Source organism: Helianthus annuus, chromosome 3, assembly GCF_002127325.2.
Source record: "Helianthus annuus cultivar XRQ/B chromosome 3, HanXRQr2.0-SUNRISE, whole genome shotgun sequence".
Classification (NCBI taxonomy): Eukaryota; Viridiplantae; Streptophyta; class Magnoliopsida; order Asterales; family Asteraceae; genus Helianthus; species Helianthus annuus.
In genome coordinates this window covers 127,340,117-127,361,815 of record NC_035435.2, presented here as the reverse complement: position 1 = coordinate 127,361,815, position 21,699 = coordinate 127,340,117, and the positions used below count along the sequence as shown (strand labels likewise).

Here is a 21,699-nt window from a genome sequence, read left to right as displayed (position 1 = left end):
AAAGCATCCTTTGTTGTTACCCTGCTGCTGCTGCTGGTTCTGTCGTCGCTGATTCGCAGGGTAGAGACTCCTGCAATCCTTGGCCGCATGGCCAGGTTTGTTACACCTCTGACAAGTGCCCTTAGTACACGGTCCGTTATGATGGAAACCACATTGATTGCATTTGGGGTGGTTCCCCTTGTACCCACTCTGCCCTTGACTACCAGAAGACTGCTGACCAGGGCTCTTGTAGTCGTCAGTCTTTCGCCGCTGAGACTGAGACTGAGCTGATGTCGAACCCTTGCTAGAAAATCCATCCCATTTACGCTTGTTGTCTCTGGGGGCATCAGAAGTAGTAGTGGTAGTACCAATACGCTTGGGCAGCCTGTTCTGCTCGACTGCCTGATCAGTGAGACGATGAGCCAAACGGATAACTTGTTGAATAGTGGCGAGGTTTGCTGCAGTCACATGACTCTGGATCTCTGGCACTAAACCCTTAAGGTACAGCTCGATATGCTTGATAGGAGGATCCACCATAGTAGGACACAAGATAGCCAGTTCGTTTGATCTCTTCGTATATGCTTCGATTTCCGACCCCGTCATCTTTAAATTGAAGAACTCCACTTCCAGTCTTCCAGCTTATGGATGTCATCACGGTTGCAGTATTCCTCTTTGATCAAATCCTTGAAGTCATTCCATGGGGTGGCATTAGCAGCAACTATCCCCAGCATTTGAACCTGAGCGTTCCACCACGTGAGCGCTACACCTTCAAGAGTACCAGTAGCATATTTCACCCTACGAGCCTCAGGGCATTCACACATCTCGAAAACAGATTCGAATTTCTCGAACCAGTGGAGGAGGCCTACCGCTCCTTCAGTGCCGTTGAAAGTAGTAGGTTGGCAGTCCATAAAAGTTTTGAAAGTACACACAGGAGGCTGAGCATGTTGACCTCCTGCCTGAGCGGCTGCGAGTGCCGCAGCAACTTGTTCATTGATTAAAGCCGTCAGCTGGGCTTGAGTTAGGTGGATTCGTCCACTCATGATCTTCACAATAAAGAGAGCACAGGTGAGGAAAGTGTTGTGACAATGTTTAAGTGTGGGGTGACATAAGAGGGTAAGCACACAAGGTTTCAAACAGCAGATGCTATGTTGACTAAGGCACTACATAAACTAGCCGACAGGCAATATAAACTTGATTCATATCACCTATTGTGACAAGTCTTGCACGTGGAGCGAAGCGTCGTTGTGGATCGTTGAGCACTGTACAGGTTATAGTCTGGTTTTATCAAAAAGCTTTTCCCCTTTTTAAAACCAACTTCACTATAACCAATGGCTCTGATACCAATCTGTCACACCCCCAAAATCCACAAGCGGAGTATCACCGCATGGAGGCGTGACTGACCAGGATCAAGCCACCAATCATATTGAACAATGTATTTAAAATAAATAAAATCCAACCACGCAATATAATTGGTGTTCAAAAACAAGTTAACCAAGTTCAAGTTAAACAGCGGAAGCAATAAAGGTAAAACCAAAACATAAGTTCAATAAGTTTAAATGTTAACATGGCACACAATGGTCCATGTCCCACAACGACTCCTCCTGCTCGTGCAAGCTCCATAGATACCTAACGACCTGCAAGGCATGTAACAACGAGTCAACAACAAAGTTGAGCGAGTTCACAGTTGGTGTTCATTATTAAGTTGTTTCAAAACCAAGAGTTCATTTGTAAGTTGTAAGTTAATCCGTTTACCCTGTTTCCCAAACATATCCATAGTTGGTGGGGGCTTCCCCATGTTAACCACTAGACCCGTTTACCATATCGACCACTGACTAAAGTAAGGTGCCCTCACGTCAATGTCTATCATCATTGACTAGTGCCCAGATCCATTAGTTCACGCCCGTCCTCTGCGGCACGGTGTGAGGCTTGTCAAACCTAAATAGCGCTATCTAACTAATGACCCGCTCGCCATTGGCCCGACGATTAAGACGAAATAAAAAGGAGGGACTTCATGATAGAGTTTTTGGTCTAGCATCAGTGTTGTCACCCTTCAATAAAGAGGGTGTGTACGTAATCCCCAAACCCGGAGACTACACAGGTTCCGATTAAGTTCTTAGTACGTGTTGTCACCCTTCAATAAAGAGGGTGTGTACGTGTTCCAAACTAGGAGATCACGCAGTTTCAGTTCAAATCCTTTACCCATTCCCAACCCCTGGGAATCCCATGCCTTGTAGAAAGTGTGAACTCACCTTGGTTTGCTCGGTAAGATTAGGTACTCGATTATCAGTTAATCAATCACGTCCTAAAATGGTTATTGTCAACAGTCAGTTTCGCGTGCACATGAACCACAACTTATATGTACAATTAACTCACAAATCCAACGTTCACATAAAGCACATGTAACGCTCACATATAGTTCACGTCGTAACCGCTAATCCTACGTACATGTAATAGCTAAACTTAATTCATATATACATAGTTTATCCACAACTACATCAAGCCTAACCACCAAACATGTTCGGCCCATCTTAACGAGGCCCAATTAACATAACGTCCAATTACGAATTGAAATGGTTAAACATGTTAAGCAAGCTCTATTTTTCACATAACCTGCTAACCTACTCTAGTACATAATCAAACCATCACATTATAAATTCGTAACTGTCGGTTCTTGAATTTAGCAATTCATTACAAAATACTAACTCCAATATTACTATCTTATAGAATCATGTTCACACCAAATCATAGCTCAACACATATATATCAAAATCCTCATCAGTAAGCATTTAATTAAAACCAACATTACACAATATATCATACTTATTCCTTTATACAAACAACATATTTATTCACCACACAGAAATCGTGAAACATGCACCATCAGACCCCAAAACATCATTCACCTCTCATGTGTTTGTACATATAGGTTCGATTTTTTTTTATATTGTTCACTCCACTTAATCGGGAACTCCTTGGAATTACTAGTTGGTTTTTGCTATTACACATCATGTTATCCTATCATATGCTCGTATAGTATGAGTATTAATCAAATCATCAACATACCATTTAAATATATATCTAACAAACAAAAATCATGTTTTCTTGTGAGGCACATATATGATATTAACATATAACACACAATTGAATGCGACTAATATACTCAGCATATTCATAAAGATCCACATACAGTTTCATAATTCCTAACGTTGTTGGTCTTCATATACACATATAGATGTCGCACCACACACACATGAATAGATAGCCCGGGCATCACGCGAACATGAATTACGACTCGAACCGAAACCGAAACCGTGACGAGTCTTATAACTAGGATTACGGGCGAATGGGGGAAAAGAGGATCTTACCGGTGTTCGACGGAAATTGAACTCGTCGAAGAAGAAGAAGAAGAAGAAGAAGAAGATGGTAGCGGCTGGTTCGTTGCGGGATTCCGAGTAAGGTAGCGATGAGGAAGACGATGGGTTCTGTGGAGGGGCGGGTAGGGTTTTGTTCTTGTATATCATACTAATCTTTCATGCCTTCTCATACATGATATATGTTTCACGTTTCGGAGTCGGTTGACTATTTCTTGGGCCGAAAGATAAGGGTTTTGGGCTAAGGAGTTAGGCCGCAAATACCGAGTTCAAGCGAAAAACTTTTATTAACAAAAACATGTATACGTACAACTCACTCGAGAGTTTGGCGGTTTAGGAGAGATGGACCGATGGGTAATGTGGGGCTGGGATCTTATGTTTGTTGGGCTTGGTCGACCAAAAGAAAGAAGGCAACAGAAAAGGGCGGCAAATTATGTGCCAAACTTTAGTATAATTATTTGATGTATTTTCCTTTTATTTTATTTATTTATATAAATATATATATATATATATATATATTCTTACATAAAAAAATGTATTAACATCAACTAATCTAATATATGCATATTAGTCGAGTTTATGGTTCGGCCCCGTAAGTTTCTTGTTATGCGAGTGGGTCGAATCGACGTGCACTTAGTTCAAACGCTTCAGGTCGGTTCAACGTAATAAGGATAAAAATGTAATCATTTCATCAAATAGTAATACGTAGGATTTAATAGAAAAAAATGAAACGAACGAGTTTTTATCTCAAAGTTACGGGTTGTCACATCATCCCCAAGTTGAAAGAAATTTCGTCCCGAAATTTAGTACGTGGTTACTGAGGAAGCTAGATAAGTTGCATGGTTTCCTAGTCTCGAGGAGGTCACGCATGACGACAGTTTACTTTTCTTTCCTCCTCCACCTCAGTCACCAGTATAACTGATTTCTGGATTATGCGGATTGCATTACATGTGGGTAGGACATTAATGATAAGCCGAGATTGTGGAGACTTTTGAAGACCACATCTGACTACGTAAATTCGATACACTAATATATTTAATAGACAAGGGTAGGGTGACCCGGTGTCCCTGTTGACGTGATACATTTTGGAAAACGATACAATTGTGGCCAGGGAATAATGAAAAGTCAATCATCATTAAGCATGCGACAATACTTTGTGGCCAATGACCAACGAAAGCTCAGTCGCTATGTCTTCATTAAGCGCGTTATTGATCTATATGTGTGTGCTATAATTATAATGCTACGTGCTTACTTGCTTTGCTCTCATTAAACATAATTACCAAATTACTTTGTTATAGTATGATTATACTATTGCTTATTTGGTTGGTATGATAACCTAGTATGTGTATGTGCATATGATCTCTAAACAACTATATGCACTCCCCGAACGAATAAGACTTGACCTAACCAATCTTCTTCTCAGAAGATGTCGACACAAGGGAACGTCGATACCAACAACCCCCTGCCAACAACCGCAGGGTCAGAACTGCAAGGACGCATCTCACAAGCCATCGGACAACTCGAGGCCCTTCGCTCCGAACACGACGGAGGTACCTCAGGAAATAACCCACCCAGCGGCTGCACTTACGAGCAGTTCTTGAACCACAAACCTCGAGAATTCGACGGCACTGGGGGTGCCTTAGCTTTTGTGTGTTGGGTGGAGAAGACGAATTATGTCTTACGGTTGAGAAAATGTGCCCCAGAACATCAGGTCACGTACGTAGCTGGACTATTTGTAGATGGGGCTCTGTCCTGGTGGAACCTTCAGGTTCAAACAATGGGCGAGACTACTGCGTATGCTTTGATGTGGGACGAACTGAAGGAACTAATGCGCAAAAGATATTGCTCTAGGGCGGAAGTCCAGAAGTTGGAAACTGAACTGTGGAACCTGAAAATGGAAGGTCCAAAGATAGCTGAATATGTGTAGAGATTTGGCGAATTATCACAAGTTGCATCACGTTTGGTGGAACCAGAATCTAGGAAGATCGAACGATTCATCGGGGGACTAGCACCTCAGATTCTAAGCCTGGTAACAACATCTAAGCCTCCAACAATCATCGAAGCAATCGACATGAGTGTGGCGCTCACTGAAGAAGCGATTAGACTAGGAAAATTTTCCACTCCGGAAGACGAAAATGAGACTCCTGTAGTGTCATCTGGGGATAACAAGAGAAAGCTCGCAAATTTCAAGAAGGTTACTCGGGTGAGTAACGAGAAGAAGGCCAAAAAGGGAAAAGACTACATGGGTATCCTACTTAAATGCGACAATGGTCTACGTTATCACGTCGGGCGATGTAAATATGGAAAATGTGATAACTGTGGTAAGAGGGGGCATCCCAAGGAAACTTGTAGGCAAGGTATTGAACGTGGAAATAAAGACCAAGATGATAGCAAGAATCACGGAGGAAACAACGACAACGACAACGACAACGGCAGGATGAGTGACAAACAAAAGCGTGCTCGGGGTTGTCTTAACTGTGGGAGCAAGAAGCATTTCAGAAAATACTGTCCTAAGAAGAATCAGGCACAAGGATAAAAGCTCAGTAGCAGAGCTAGGAGAGCACGCCAGGAATCCAAGCGTGGATATCGGTACGTCCCATATTACTCAACGTTATGCATCCGTGCTGCTAGATACTGTTGCAAATTATAGCTTCGTATCTTTAAAGTTTGAGAGTATACTTGGTTTAGTAACAAGTAAGTTAGATAATCCGCACATGAAAGTACTAGCTAATGGGAAAGCTAGTGGAAGCCAACGAAGTAACTGGAAACGGCATGATAGAACCCGGAGAGCGTGAGTTTACGCTTGAGCTACTGCCAGTTGAATTGGGGAGCTTCGACAAGGTAGTTGGATGGATTGGTTGACAAACGATCAATGGGATATTGATATCCGCACCACGATGGCGAACGAAGAAACAATCTTGACTCATGAAGCGGGATACGCCTCTGCAAATTACTAATTGCTTGAAGGCATGAAGGATGTTGCGTAGAGAATGTGTTGTTTTCTTGACTCATGTCGTGGACAAGGGAGTCGAAGAACCAAAACATGAAGATATTCCTGTGATAAGGAAATATCCTAAAGTCTTCCTCGAAGATTTGCCAGAAATACCTCCTCAACAACAAGTCGAATTTCGCATCGAGTTGATTCCAGGCGCCACGTCTGTAGTAAATGCACTCTAGAGACCTGCACCTTCGGAAATGCAAGGATTGACAGTGTAGCTTCAGTAGTGGATAGAGAAGGAAGATAACAGACCAAAATTTCTGTTTTGGGTAACCCCAGTTCTGCTTGTCAAGTGAAAGGACGATGACTCCCAAATGAACATCAAACTACCAGGAGCCGGACGAGCTAGCCAACGACTCTTGCTAAGGAATGGCGAACTACTTATTTGAGTAACTGCAAGGATCCAACCAGTATTTCCCGACCGATCGATGATCGAGTAGCTGTAAATTCAGGAAGAAATTATACCGGGGGAAAATTGTGGGACAATAACTTGTTCTTAAACGCACACAAGAAAGGTGTTTCCTACACGATGCACAGAACGATTCTACACCGAATACAAAACTCTGAGAATCTAGGAAACATGTACTTAGGACCATCGAGAACCAGGTCCAAATTCACAAAGGTCGTTACTTAGAAACCACATCCGTTAACTCAAGCAGACACCATTAACCTGACATATATGCCAGTTCCGTTGACCAAACCGAAAGTACTTAAAATTTCTTTTACTTCTAACGAGTAGACGCTTGCATCTCTACTCCCCTTAATGGTAGTTGCATCACGTTAATTTCCGTCGCTGAGAGCGAACACACATTTGTTTCAATATGTGGTCATTTCTTCATTTTAACAGATACTCATTATTCCTTTTCTTTGAAACTTATTTGTCACACATGCACCATTTGCTACGCGTGCGATTTCATTTCGAATAAACGCTTCATTGAAGTTCAAATATTATGACGTTAAATCTAATTACTGGTTCGTGATTCGAATGACCTACATTATTGTGACTATTGACTCTTTTGCTATCAAGTCAGCACACTCCTTGAAACTTCATTTATTTCAAGTTACATCCATGGTTTATCTTTGTGACCATGCCGAGATTCCTTTGTGGATACATACGTTTATTGCTGAGTTACGCTGAAACCCAGTTCAATTGCTTGAACTTATCCATTTCGTATATTCAGTTTAAGACGTCATATGATGTATTGAGGGCATCATCTTCGAATATTTTACAAAGGTTCTTTCATTTCTAGTCGTGGTAGACTTGTCTGGTCTACGATTCCACTAAAACGTTGTTGGTTACGTCACTTTGTGGGGATACATTCACAAAATTGAAGCTTGCGCTAAGTTGGTTACGCACCTCATACACGGATTTAATTGTTTATTTATTCACTTGCTCTAAATCCGTCTGTTTATCACAATCAAAGTGGTCTCAACACAGTTATGTGTGAAGACAAGGGTACATAGATTCATTTCATAGCACGATGTACCTCCTAACGATTCTTTCGTTATAAATTGAATACCCTGCAGTACTTATTGCTTTCTCACCTTCGATCAAAAACAACGACTCTTTGATGTTCCATATTCAACTGAGAACTCCATGACATTGGGTAAATCAAGTCTTCTGGCTTGTTTTGGTGCACTTTAATTTGATTTCCAAAACGGTGAACTTGTTCAGTCACCACTATACTTGAATTATGTCAGTACGACACCTTGTGGTGTCATTACAAACTTGTAGCTTGTGCTAATCATGGCCAACCGTTCCACACAAAACTACACATACTTTTGTTTGACTTGTCATTTAAACATTTCTGATGCAACTACGAATCACGACAATGATACACCAGCTTCGCTTGTGTTTCATTCGGTGTAATTTAAGAATGTCAACACACTAAACCTTACCATCCAATTACTCGGGAGTGACAGATCTTTTACTATTACATTTGAGTTGTTGATTTTGAATACATATGACGAATGTTATAGTTTGCAAAAGCTCGTTTGCATATTCCGATCGATCGTTTGAAAAACTTACGAGTCAAAACTTCTCTTTTGTGGAACCCCTGTTAGCTGGATTACACTAGACTATACGTCAAATACGTCTTGCACCTTTGACATCAAATGCTAAACGCACACACCTTTTAACCATAGGATTCGGGTTGTTATATATTCTTGGACTCACCTCGGTATTATTCATATACACACGCGTGTGACGTATCCATAAGGAGTTAAGGTAGTACAAATTTCGAGGACGAAATTTTCTTAACAGGGGGGGAATGTGACAACTGTCAAATTTGCATGTATCCGTACATTTAATTAATATTGATTTATGCTTAATGACTGTGCTTGATTTCAACTGATGAATAAACTGCTTTATGATTTTTGCATCATACATACATATGCATTGTATTTATACTGTCACTCCATTTATTACATACAACTTTTAGTGACAAACTTGATGCACAAAGCACAGTTAGCACAGTGAGCGGATAACCCAGAAACATGCTGACAATGCCAGCACATAGACAGACAGTATTTTGAGGCCCAGTGTGAGTCAGAAATAAGGTATCACACTAGTGTAGTGTGTAGGGAAGTGAGGACCATAAAACTGCGTCACTACGTGATAGTTAAAGTGCCGGGAAGTGCCTAAAACACACTCTAAATGCAGAATTCTGCATCTACAAACAAAATTCAGCATTTAATCATGCTAGTTACTTGCAAAAATATGGCAAAGTGGTCCTGTATGCTTTCCTAAGTGCCGGGAATTAATTGTGACACAAAAAGTTATATAAAAGACACTTTACAGAACAATTAAGCACTTTAACGGAACAACACCCAACCGAACAACCGGACTTTACCCTGAACACAAAAATATTGTCAAACATATTGTTTTTGTTTTTCTAAGCTAGTTAGGGTCCCCGAACACCCTAACACACTTTATGTTACATAGCACACCATAAAGCACTAACTTATCATTTGTTTTCAACCAAGATCATTAACTAAATAGTTGAAACCCAACCAAGCACCCCCCCCCCTTCGTACGGTTACAAGGGGTGGACCCATCCCCTTGATTTCTTTAAGATTGTTTATTATATTGTGTTGGTGGATTAAGGAGCATTTTACATAATGGACAATCAAATGTTGGAAGATTTCTATTTAAACCGTAAGTCCATCACAATTCACTTATCATCTTCACCAACAACAAACTTCTCTCTCCCTTCTCCCATGGTTTCGGCCGAAAGTAACACCACACACCACCACCATTTTGTTTCAAGCTCATCCAATCCAAGCTCCATACAAGGTGTAAGAAGGTGAATAACGAAGTGTGGAACACTCGGAAGTTGAAGGACCTTCTCTATTTGCCATTAACCACCTCATTTCTACTCTTGATCTTCCCTAGCTTAAAAGCTAGTAGTAAGTCTCTTAGATCTTCATTCTCTTCATGTTTTTGATGGTTAACGGTAAAAGAATGATGAAATTTCAAGAAAACACTAAAAACATAAACAAAGTCTTGAACATAAACTAACTTAGTGATTAAGTATGGTTAAAATGATGAAGAAATCATGAGATTTATGTGTTGTGATGCTTGTTGGTTATTGTTTGCTAGTAGAAATGATATGGATCATCATATGGACTTGCTAGATCATGATTAAAAACATGAACTAGCAAGATGCGAAAGTTAGAAATGTGTAGGATGATGGAATCATCCACATAAACTATGAACTTGAATAAATAAATGTTTTCTTGAAAAATAAAGATCAAAGTAGGTTATAATCATGTAGATCTAAGGATCCATGAGTGTTTTTTTCAAAAGAACCAAGTTAAAAATAAGAGTTTCACTAAAACTTGGATCTTACATAAACTAATCACATTTTTGGTAAATAAACAAGTGTAGAAACACTTATGTAAATAGAAAAGTTCACAAAGAAATATTTTTAGAAAATGTGATTTGAAGTTGTAAATACTTAAACTCTTTAAAAATAAAGTGTTTAAAGAACTAATCACATTTTGGGAGGTAACAAGACTTACTAAGTGTACTAGTAAGTTACTACATATTTTCATAAATATTCAAGTTCATGGGTTTATAGTTTATGCTTGTTCTTGACAAGTTTGGTAAGCAGAAGTTGTATATTTCTGATTGAGAATTGTTGAATGAATTTTGAAAAAGAAAATGATATGCTAGTAAGCATGGACACCTCCATTTACAAAGGAAACTCTGGCGAAATTTTTCAAAAATTCAACACTTAGAAAATATTTTTCTAACAAGTGTTACAAATATATTTTAACCTTGTTTTCAAAATAAACTTCGCCATAGTTGTTGTTACAAAAATACAAGGTATCGGAGGTTGATTTTCGTAAATAAAAATTTGATAAATATATATTTAGAATATATATTTTATACTAAAACTCTTGTGTGATTATTTGTTATTTTGTGAACTAGTTATATTATTTTTAGGGTAAAATAATATAACTCACAAATTACCATGAACTTTTACAACTCCAAAATAATACCAGAGATCACAAGGAATAAATATTTAAGTTACACACAAAATATTGTGAAACCAAACACAAAAACATAACTTACGAAATATTTCGGGATATACCATTACCCTATATTTTTGGTAAATCTTATTTTGGAAATGAAAGAAGTGAAAATATGATTTCGTAAATATTACCAAGTATTTCATATTTTTGACAACGAGAAAATATATTATTTTGGGAGTAAAAATATATTTTCCTAGTATATTTAGAAGATATATAATTTTTGGGAAAAATATATATTTTCTGGGACAATACATGATTGAACAAAATAAGTTTATATATATTTAAGTGAGACTTGAAATATATGGTTTTGGAAATATATATTGGGAATATATTAACGTATTTTTAATTGGAACAATACACCGAAATACGACGCCATTACTTGGCAAGATATACAAATACAAATACGAAAATACATGTATGAGATGCCCCCACCCTTGGGAAGGAAATACGAAGTTAAAATGCTTGAGAATTAGGAATACGAAATATTGATTAACAATTATTCCAAACATTAACTATAATTTAAAGATTAAATAATTATTTTAACTAATAATTATAACCTGGAATAATTTTGGGAACACAAGAAACGTAACTCAAAAACCTTCATACTAAGCAAAGGCACGGCCCGTTCGTCTAATAGACGTTAGTCCACTGTAGGTAGTCGTGTTGGCTGAAGAGACTTGGGTTACACATACTGAAGACGCAATACTGTGAGTTCATGTCCCCCTTTTCTCTTTACTGTTTTCAGTTTTATACTTCGGGGGTGAAATACATGCGACAATTATTTCAAACAATAATTTACATGGTATGGTTAGCGTAGGGAGGGTTTATACTAGATCATGTGAGTGGGTAGGGCGATTAAGGCCATCAATCCTCGTTATAGGACCGAGGGACATGAGTGATAGATCTATTTGGGTGTAGCGAGCCCCACCCCTGAGTCCGCAGGATGGACCATGTGGTGACTATGTCTACCAGCCGAAGCCCGGTAACAAATCTGTTAGGTTTGAGTCTTCCTGCATCACTTCACACATATCAACGGCCTTGCAAACCATTGGTGATCTCTTTTTCCTTATTGCTACATACCAGGGACTTACATACATACTTACAACATTTTCAAAGGTTTATACATACACAAAAACAAACACATGAACTCGCTCAACTTTTGTTGATGTTTTTCAAACTACATGTATTTCAGGAAACTTTAATGGATCTGGCGGGCGTTGGAAGTTTTTATGCTGCGTTAAGAATAAAGATGTCATCCATGGTCTTTGAGTTTGGACGGTGTGTCTTATTCCTGGACGAGACATGTCTTTCAAACCTTGGTATTATTCAATATCTTTTGACGAGTCCTTAATGAACTCAAAAACATTTTATACGACCTGTAAAACTTGAATTCAGTGTCTACGTTTTAAAACAATGTTGTTATGTTTTGAACTTATTTAATGGATGACAAACCTATGGTTTTATCATATAGTTGATGTTATGATTGAATGCAATGATATTAAGAAACTCACACCATAATCACGCTTCCGCAAAAGTCAGGGTGTGACAAAATTATCCAATCACTACAAAAATTCACAAAAAATTCACAAGATACAAAAATGTGGTTTCTCCAAAGTCAAATTATTACAATGGTAGAAGGGGTTAAAACGACGAATGCCACACGTCAAATCAATGCTATGATCTAGGTGAATGGTATAACAGAAGAGAATGGTGTGATAACTGATGTATTGCAAAATACATCCTTTATTCGTGTATAGTTTGTATTATTTCTCGTTATTTCTAGTTTAATTTTAGTTAGAATTACGTGCTATTGATCAAATTGCGTTTTTCCAGGTCTTGGTACATAATGTTGCTGAAAATGGAGTGGAACCGAGCTAAATTGCTGAAACACTAAGTCTTGGAACAAGCTTAAAAGAGTTAGAATAATTTTGAAGAGTTTTGGGATGTTAGAGCTGAATTTTGGACGCAACATTCTGTGAAAAAACGCCCGTGGCATCGCGCCACGGCTATAACCCTCCATCGTCGCGTAGCGCCAAGAAATAACAAACAATTTCTGAAGTTTTACATGGTGGCGTCGCGCCACCAGGATTGTCCTTGCCCGTCGCGCGACGCGACGGGACTGTCTAGCGAGTCTGATTCGTTATTCGCTAGGGTTTCGTATATAAACTTGAGATAATCATCATTAAGGAGAACTAACGAAATCAAGAAACCCTAGGCGATTTTCAGAGCAGCTTTCACAATATTTCAGAGTACTTTGGCTTGCGGGAATCATCCGGTTGAAGCGCAGAGCATAGGAAAGAAGATTGTTCGGGTCTTATCTCCTGGTTTTCAATATTTTCTTGTTTCGATACTTTGATGATGAATTCTTGTTTTGAACTTGTTTTGTTTATTTTAGACATCATGTTTTCAGGCTAAAACCTTCGCTACTACCTAGGTTAGATGATAGTTTAATGAAGTTTGGATTTTTAATGGTTTTCTATTGTTTTGTTATAGATTGATTTTTGAAAGTAAATAATTCTAGAACCTTTGATTTGGTGTGTTTGCGTATTTAATTTTGATTGTTGATTATTTGTTGTTTCACATAAGTTTTGGTGAATGTCTTTCACATAATAAATTTGTGTTGATTATTCGTATCTTACGGGTTCGGGCGATCTTTGGGTAAATCGGCCGATAGCCTTAGAAACAGTAATTAAAATACAATTAGAATTAAGTATTCTGCTTAACTTGTCGCTGAGAGACTTGAGTTAGTTAGTAGGTCGCGGTGCGATATATAGCTAAGATAGGTTTTGAGAGAAGTCAATCTTAGTTCTCTAATTGCACTTGTGTCTATTAAACCAAGTTAGAATCTAGGATTGCCTTAGACTGTCGCGCTGAGAGGTAGATAGTCGTATTAGGGCACTTTTAGAGTCGTTAGAGGGCTGAGAGGAAGTCTAACAATCGGTGTTCACAACAGCCTTGTAGGGTTTCCTAGGTTTCTTCCTGAGAAGGGTCGGGAAGTCTTAGCTTGAAATTCCTTAGAGTTTAGTACTTTACGATCCCGATTCCATACCACAATAGTACCGTTAGAAATCCATCCCTAGTTAAACTAGATTCAAGCCTAGGTAGTCGTTAATCTCATTTGAATTAAACCTTAGTTCTTATTCGTTTCATAAACTAATTTTATTTTAATTTCAGTTTTAGGATTTTAGTAACCCCCCCCCCCCTAAAACACAACAATAGTTAAGTCGTGTCAGTGTCAAATCTAAATAAAGTCTTTAACGTGATTAATTAGAGTCCTTGTGGGTTCGACATCCGGACTTGCTTTTCTTTGCTAGAGTCGACCGGTTCACTTGCCGGTGAATAGTTTAGTCAAGTTAGAGAGTTTAGATTATTATTAAGGTGACTGGCGTAATCTTATCTTATAAGTGAAAATATTAAATTTCATTTATGTTACCAACACTTTTATGAAGTGTACATTTTCCACCAAAATGTTCAACTTCCATTTCACACACATAAAATCTTGAATTCTTTCTATTGATGATATCTTAAGATTCAATTGTAATTTTATCTCCAACTAGCAAATATATTTTCATAGAAAGCTACTTAAATTCCATATAATTAATTCAGATGAGTTCTACTAACATATGAAACCTAAGATTCAAACCCGACAACAGCGGAGAAGATGCTTTAATCTTCATAGATAAACTGTTTACCTCTAAGCCAAATGGGTAATGGTTGAATCTAATGGTATTTGTCCATCACAAAAGTAGTTTGAGTTTAAATCCTTACAAATGCAAAATTAGATAATATTTAGATGTAAAGAAATATTGTTAAGAAAACTAAAAGCCAAGCCAATAGCTATGTTGTATTTTGTATTTAACAAGTTGACGCACACCCGCGCGTTGCAGCGGGCTGTTGATTATGAATATCTTTAGTAGCATTATATGAGATGTTTATATTTGTGTTTTCTCCCCCCAATCACGCCCGGCACCTGCCCCCTGGGCGTTTTTCATCACTTTTTTCGTTTTGGCGTTATTTAAATCACGCTGGAACAATTAAACACCCACTAATCACAACTATCTTCTTTAGGTTTGACCAATACCCAGTTTTGGATAGTTTTTTTTTATTTTATTTAATTCTTTACACCCATTTAATATAATGCCCACATCCCCACTACACCAATTTTAGAAAAAACGCCCAATAATGCCCTTATTGACTGTAATGCCACATGATAGAAAACGACTAAGGGTAAGGGCATTATTCACCCAAACCACTACATACGGTCTAATATCAAATACAAATTAAAACTAAATATCTCTTTAGACATTCATTCTTCTTCTAGACTTGTGGCCACGATAACTACAAATCCTCATATCATGTCTGGAATTTTCATTAATTATTTACGCTATTATAATCAAAATAAAAATAAAAACTAACATAAAAAAACTTATAATCAATAAACCCACTTTTGTGTCATGTCTAGAATTTTCATTATTTACGCTATTGTAATCAAAATAAAAACTAACATAAAAAAACTTGTAATCAATAAACCCACTTTTGTGAACTTCAGAAAGATTTTGAAAACAATAAAAAACCAACTCAGTGAATTACTTTTCTTAATGATGAATGACAATTGCTTTGCAGATAAGTAATCAGTATTTTTATGTTCAATAACATAACGTACATTGATACCACCGTTTCTCCCTCACTCTCCGTTTCCCTCTCTATTCTCTCACCATCTTCTCGTTTGTTCCGCCACCGCCACCATTGCTTCTCCGGTGTGGTGATATGATAACACAACTTCCATCACCGCAACGAATGGTAAACATCGAATTCTCCTCTGAGTGTACGCCACGTTTCCCTCCATCTTCACGGGCCGAAACAACTCCGTTCGTCATGATCAGATTCGCCGACGGATCACCACCATCATCATGAAATCAGGTTTGATCCTATTCTAAAATCCGCTCAAACAACCGAGAGGTTATGGTCGTCAAGATCGAATTCGTACCACTATTACAGAGATATAAGCAATTTATGCACAACGAAAATGGGCGTTGAATGGCTGTGATAACCGTTTAACTCGCTCGACGGAAAGGCATGTCTATTACTTTTTCTAATTCGGTATATTTATGTCACTTATTTATGATTGCCGTCCTATTCGACATTCGGCAGGAATAAAGTCGCAACGTTTTGTTAATTAGTTAATATGGCATACACGTTATTTAGTTGGGATTGCCACCCTTTCGATGGGTTATGCGGTGAAAATTTATGAAGAGGTGTGTCTGAAGGGTGGCAGTTGATTGTTGGCGACCTTTGTTGTATTTTGTAGTTATATGAAAAGGTATGTGTATGTCATGGCACCCTAAGTTACTAAATGTATAAGAGTATAATTTAAAAAACGATATAGAATAAAGCCACGTAAATTTGAAAAAAGATACCGCACTTTGAATGTATCTTTCACAAATGTATAGGTATAATACCGATGGAAGATTCTACTAAATAAAATTATAAATATATGACTTATAATTTATTTTAAACTATCGTAATCATATAACCTTGGAAAACTTATAGACATGTAATTCCATTATCACTACTAGAAAAAGCACCTTTCTTGACATGCATTGCGTGTCATAAAAGGGTCTTTATGACACGCAAATGCGAGTCGTTGATTGAGGAGTCATAAAATTAACATGACATGCATTTGTGTGTCATGTTTTTATGACACACATTTAATGACACGCATTCATGACACACATTTAATGACACACATTTAATGACACACATTCATGACACACATTCATGACACTCATTTTATGACACATTTTAATGACACACATTCATGACACTCATTTTATGACACTTTTTAATGACACACGTTCATGACAAGCATTTATGACACATACGTATGACATTCATTTACGCGTGTCATGCTTTTAACTGTATAATTTTTTTTATAAAATTACTAATTTGCCCTAGATACATGTATAATAACAAAAACAATAAATCTTTTTCATAAAACAAATACACATATATATATATATATATCAAAACAATCCATTACATAATCATCTGTCTAGTATACTACAAATATTTTAACGTTAACAAAAAAAATAGAATTGTTTGTCAATATATCGTGAACGCCTAAAATACAATTTGTCACTTAAAAATAGAGGTAACCGCATAAGTCGACCAATCTTCGCGAATGTCATCCATATCCGTAGCCGAGTACTCCTCTACTCCTTTCCCAACCTGAGACAACAATTAAATAAAATAAATCTTAAAAATAAGAAGATGTGATCCTTCAAAAACAAAATAACATATCTTATAAGTGTCCAGCTATTGACTTCTAAAAATGTTAAAAATTAAGGTAACAATGTAGGTTTAAAGTTGTATAAAATATACATCTACCTGTGACAATAACATCACTAAGATGTGATCCTCCTTTGGGACGCTTGTTATGCCGTTCCATATCTAAAAAGCAAATAACAAAAATGAGATATATCAATTAAGTCAATAGTTCTGGTGTAACTAAGTCGATATATTTAATTAAATCTAAACCCAATATTATCCGAATGCAAGTAACCCAAAATATAAAAAAGGTTTTGAATCACGTCGTAACAAACCGAAACACAAATAATTAACACAACCCAAATAATACAACCTTAAACCCTGTTATGCCTAACAAAATGCTTATATCAAAGTATGTAAATCGAAAAATGAATGCTTACATCATTTGGAAAACGAAATCGCATGTCTAAAATAAAGTCGAGCATAAACCAAATAACCAGGTATCCATACTCCCAAGATCCATCTTATTGCATACACTGCATTATTAGAAAAACAAATCAATTGTAAAAGATCACTTAATCTTACAAAATACAAGAGAATAAATCCATATAAAAGAGGTTGTCGTGATCGGCCTCCATGCTTAGGTCCAAGCTACATACTTGGTAGATCTTCCATCCCAGACCAATAAGTACCACCTGCCTTCATTTGCATTTCCAATTCGGCTTATTTAATATACACCACTATTAAAACATTTTATTATAACATACATAACTAAATAAATATACATTTACTTACTAGTTTAACAGATTCTGTGTACGCATCTTCTGCAAGTTCAACATTAGGGCTCCAAACCGCAAACCCTTTGTGTCCTGAGCGAGTCGGGTATTTGTTCTTCTTTGCACTTACTCGTGCCTTTTCAGTTTTGTTCTCACATAAATAAACAAATTGTTATTAACTAATAGTTACAAACATACAACGATAGTCTATACAATATTCCATTGTTTCTTGCATATTTATAAATAACAGAAGTTAACAAATCACAATTGTTCAGCCCCGGGGTAGGGGTTTGTCTTTGGAAGGTTAGGGTTTGCAATTCAGAAAGGAATGGCGGCGCAACTTAGTTCTCGTCTACCTTCTGTTTTGATGTAACTTGGCAAGTTTTTTTAGTGAAATGCAAAGTTTATATTTGAAGATTACAAAAATAATAAATAAATTAAAAAAACATAATATCTTAATATCTATCCATAAATCTTCCCATTTTCTATCATGAAACTTATCTTGCTGAATATAATATGAAAATTTGGTCTTTTATTTTACTGCTAACCATGTAATGTAATCATTCACATTTTTTTCCAATCGGTTGCATATTATGGTTTTATTCAATGTTATAATCAATATCTTTCTTTGAGCAAGTCGCATGTAGGGCTGTTCAGAAAGCTCGTGGCTCGAAGGTCGATTGGATTTAGCTCGAAAAAACTCAATTGATATAGCTCGGTTTGAAAGTAAGCCGAGCCAGCTCGGCTCGGTTAGAAAGTGAGTCTAGCTCGACTCGGCTCGTAACGAGCAGGATTGGCTCATTTGTTAGCTCGACTTAGCTCGGATCATTTTACTTGTAATATATTTTATTTTATATACATTATAATATATTACAAAAACTAATTATTATTTACATGTATTTAAGTTTGTAATTTGATATCTGTAACTTATTTGAAGATTGATTACTATGCTAATGAACTAATATTGTATTTTTTTGAAGTTAATTTAAAACTTATTTTGTGTTTGTTTAACTTGATTTTGGCTTGTGATGTATTAGGTTAAACTTATTTTGGATATGTTCTTTTGAAGTACTGAATAATATTTTAGACTACTTAATTTTTAGAGCTATGTACTAATTTTTAATTTTAAAACCGAGCCAAACCAAGCCGAGCTGAGCCAGCTCGGTTTAAAACCAAGCCGAGCCGGAGCTTTGATTTTCAGCTCGGTTTTGAATCCGAGCCAAGCTGAGCCGGCTCTGTTTATAATCGAGTCGAGCCCGAGCTTGCCCTAATTCAGCTCCGCCCGGCTCATGAACAGCCCTAGTCGTAGGCCCACGTTTTGGTTTCTCATGTTTATCTTCCATTTTACGCCCTAAACTACGAACCCATATGTACAAAACAAATCATACATGCTTACACATGAACTATCTAGACTATTAAATTAAAATATAAATATATATAAAAAACAACCATCATACATAAGTGGGGTAAAGTTCTTGTACAAATAATCTTAACATACTAAACATACAAATTGAAGGAAAACTCAAAAAGACAAGGTGGCATTTTTGTAATTATCAATAACTATCAAAGTTACTCTACAAATATACCTAAAAAAACCTAACCACTCCCCCCACCCCAAAAAAAAAACCTAAACCCCCCACCCCCCCCCCCACCCCCCAAAAACCTAAAAAAAAACCTAACCCCCCCCCCCCCACCCAAGCTAAAATTCTAGAAACTAAACCCCCAAAAAATCTAAAAAAATAAAAAAAAAACACACAAATTATTTTATTTTATTTTTTTAACATTTTTTATTAGAAAATCGCTACTTTTAGTAGCAGCCAAAAAAAAAAATTTTTTTTTTGGCTAACGAAATGTAGCGATTTTTTAATAAAAAATGTTAAAAAAAATTGTGTTTTTTTAGGTATTTTTGGTTGTAACTTTGATAGTTGGTGGTAATTACAAAAATGCCACCTTGTCTTTTTGGGTTTTCCTTCAATTTGTATATTTAGTATGTTAAGATTATTTGTATTTGATCTTTTGCCTACATAAGTGACCACACAAGGAATCATATTCAATTTTAGGGTTCATAAACGGTTTAAAATCCAACATAAACATCGAATTATATATCTAGAAAAATCCAACATTTATTCAACTTAAGGTTCATAAACTACTCAATAGAGATATAAATGAAGATAGATAGCATAACCTGCAAAACCCCTCAAACTTCACAGATCTCTTCAAAATAAGCTCCAAAACAGATCCACAAACTAAATTGCTGAAACAAAAATGAGTATCATTTAAATTTTTGCACTAGAAAAGAAAGATTTAAGATGAAAAGTAGGGTTCTTACCAGGTTTTGTGCGCTGCGATTTGGGGAGATTTAGGGAGGAAAGGTTAGGGTTTCTGGTCCCTGCAAGTTTTTTGTTGGAGTAATTATTATTATTATTATTTTGTGTGTGTTTGAAATTTTTGGCGGTATTAATGCCGCCAAAAGGATTCTGGTGTTCTTTTGAGTTTAAAATTTTAGAGTTAAATGCAATTTTAGTACCTGTGATTTGAGTTATTTTGTCAGTTTACTCCAAAAGTTTTATTTTTTTCCCTGTGGGTTCAAAAAGTTTTCACCGTTACCATTTTAGTCCACTGGGTTAACTTCATCTATTTTTCCGGATGAGAAGGGCAATTCGGTCATTTTCTATGGCCGAATTGCCCTTCTCGTTAATAGAAAATACGGATGAAGTTAACCCAGTGGACTAAAATGGCAACGATGAAACCTTTTGAACCCACAAGAGAAAAATAAAACCTTTGGACTAAATTGCCAAAATAACCCAAACCAAAGGGACTAAAATGGCATTTAACTCAAAATTTTATTTTGAGTTAACTGTCATTTTCGTCTATGTGGTTGGTTTACTTTTGCCATTTCAAACCAATTTTTAAAAATGTAGCAGTTTCCTTTTTCCTTTCTCGCATATTAGAAATGTGCACTTCATTCCAAAAATTAAAACTCAGTCAGACGAGTTAAATGAAGGGTATTAATTTCAATTCATAAAATAAGGTGAAAATAAAATATATATGAATTGACAATAATACCATTCATTTAACATGTCTGATTTAACTGGGTTTTAATTTTTGGACAGAAGTGGCATGTTTCCAGTATGTCAGGGAGCAAACGGGGTTAAGGTTATTTCCAAATTACAAATAAATGTTTTAGGGCTTTTGATCAGAATGACGATACAAGTCAATTGATGTAAAACTTACCTCGAAACAGTGCTCCAAACGACATGATTTTTGTTAATTGGAAGTTTAAACACCCGAATTGAAGCACCGTTTCAAGGTAAGTTTTATATCAAACGATTCCTATCGTCGTTCTGATCAAAAGCCCTAAAACATTTGTTTGTAATTCGGAAAAAAAGAAAAAAAACTTAACTGCTTTATTCTTTTAACGGGTACGAGTAGAGGAAAAATACGTGAAAGGTTGGACTGGCAAGGGGAATATTCAAAAGTGGGATTACCAATGACGTCTACTAAGGATTATTACGGGGCAATTCCTCTAATTTGTATATGGTTTTATGTATATACTTCACAATCACAACATACAGAAATATAAATAATATTACATAATACATATTCCAAAAGAACATTTATGTTTTCATATAATGAACTTACTAAAATAAAACACTAATAGATAAAGGTTAAGGAAATATAAAATTATAAATAAAAAACACAGGGTATATGATTCTGGTGTTCAGTTTGGCTAAACGGGTATTTGATTTCGTCTAATTGAGTCGAGTAT

General features: G+C 36.6%; 1 long non-coding RNA gene across 3 annotated transcripts; it reads right to left on the bottom strand.

The window, feature by feature from the left end:
* Positions 1-16,315: 16,315 nt before the first annotated feature.
* LOC110921848 lies at positions 16,316-19,409 on the bottom strand. 3 transcript variants are annotated; one of them, XR_002582688.2, is made up of 5 exons: positions 17,950-19,409; positions 17,814-17,853; positions 17,595-17,690; positions 17,275-17,337; positions 16,316-17,115 (listed from the first exon to the last, which is right to left on the bottom strand). It is a non-coding gene; the product is annotated as an uncharacterized LOC110921848 (long non-coding RNA). The 3 variants fall into 3 exon arrangements; XR_002582687.2 differs by having other exon boundaries at positions 17,595-17,853; XR_002582686.2 differs by lacking the exon at positions 17,814-17,853.
* Positions 19,410-21,699: the final 2,290 nt, after the last annotated feature.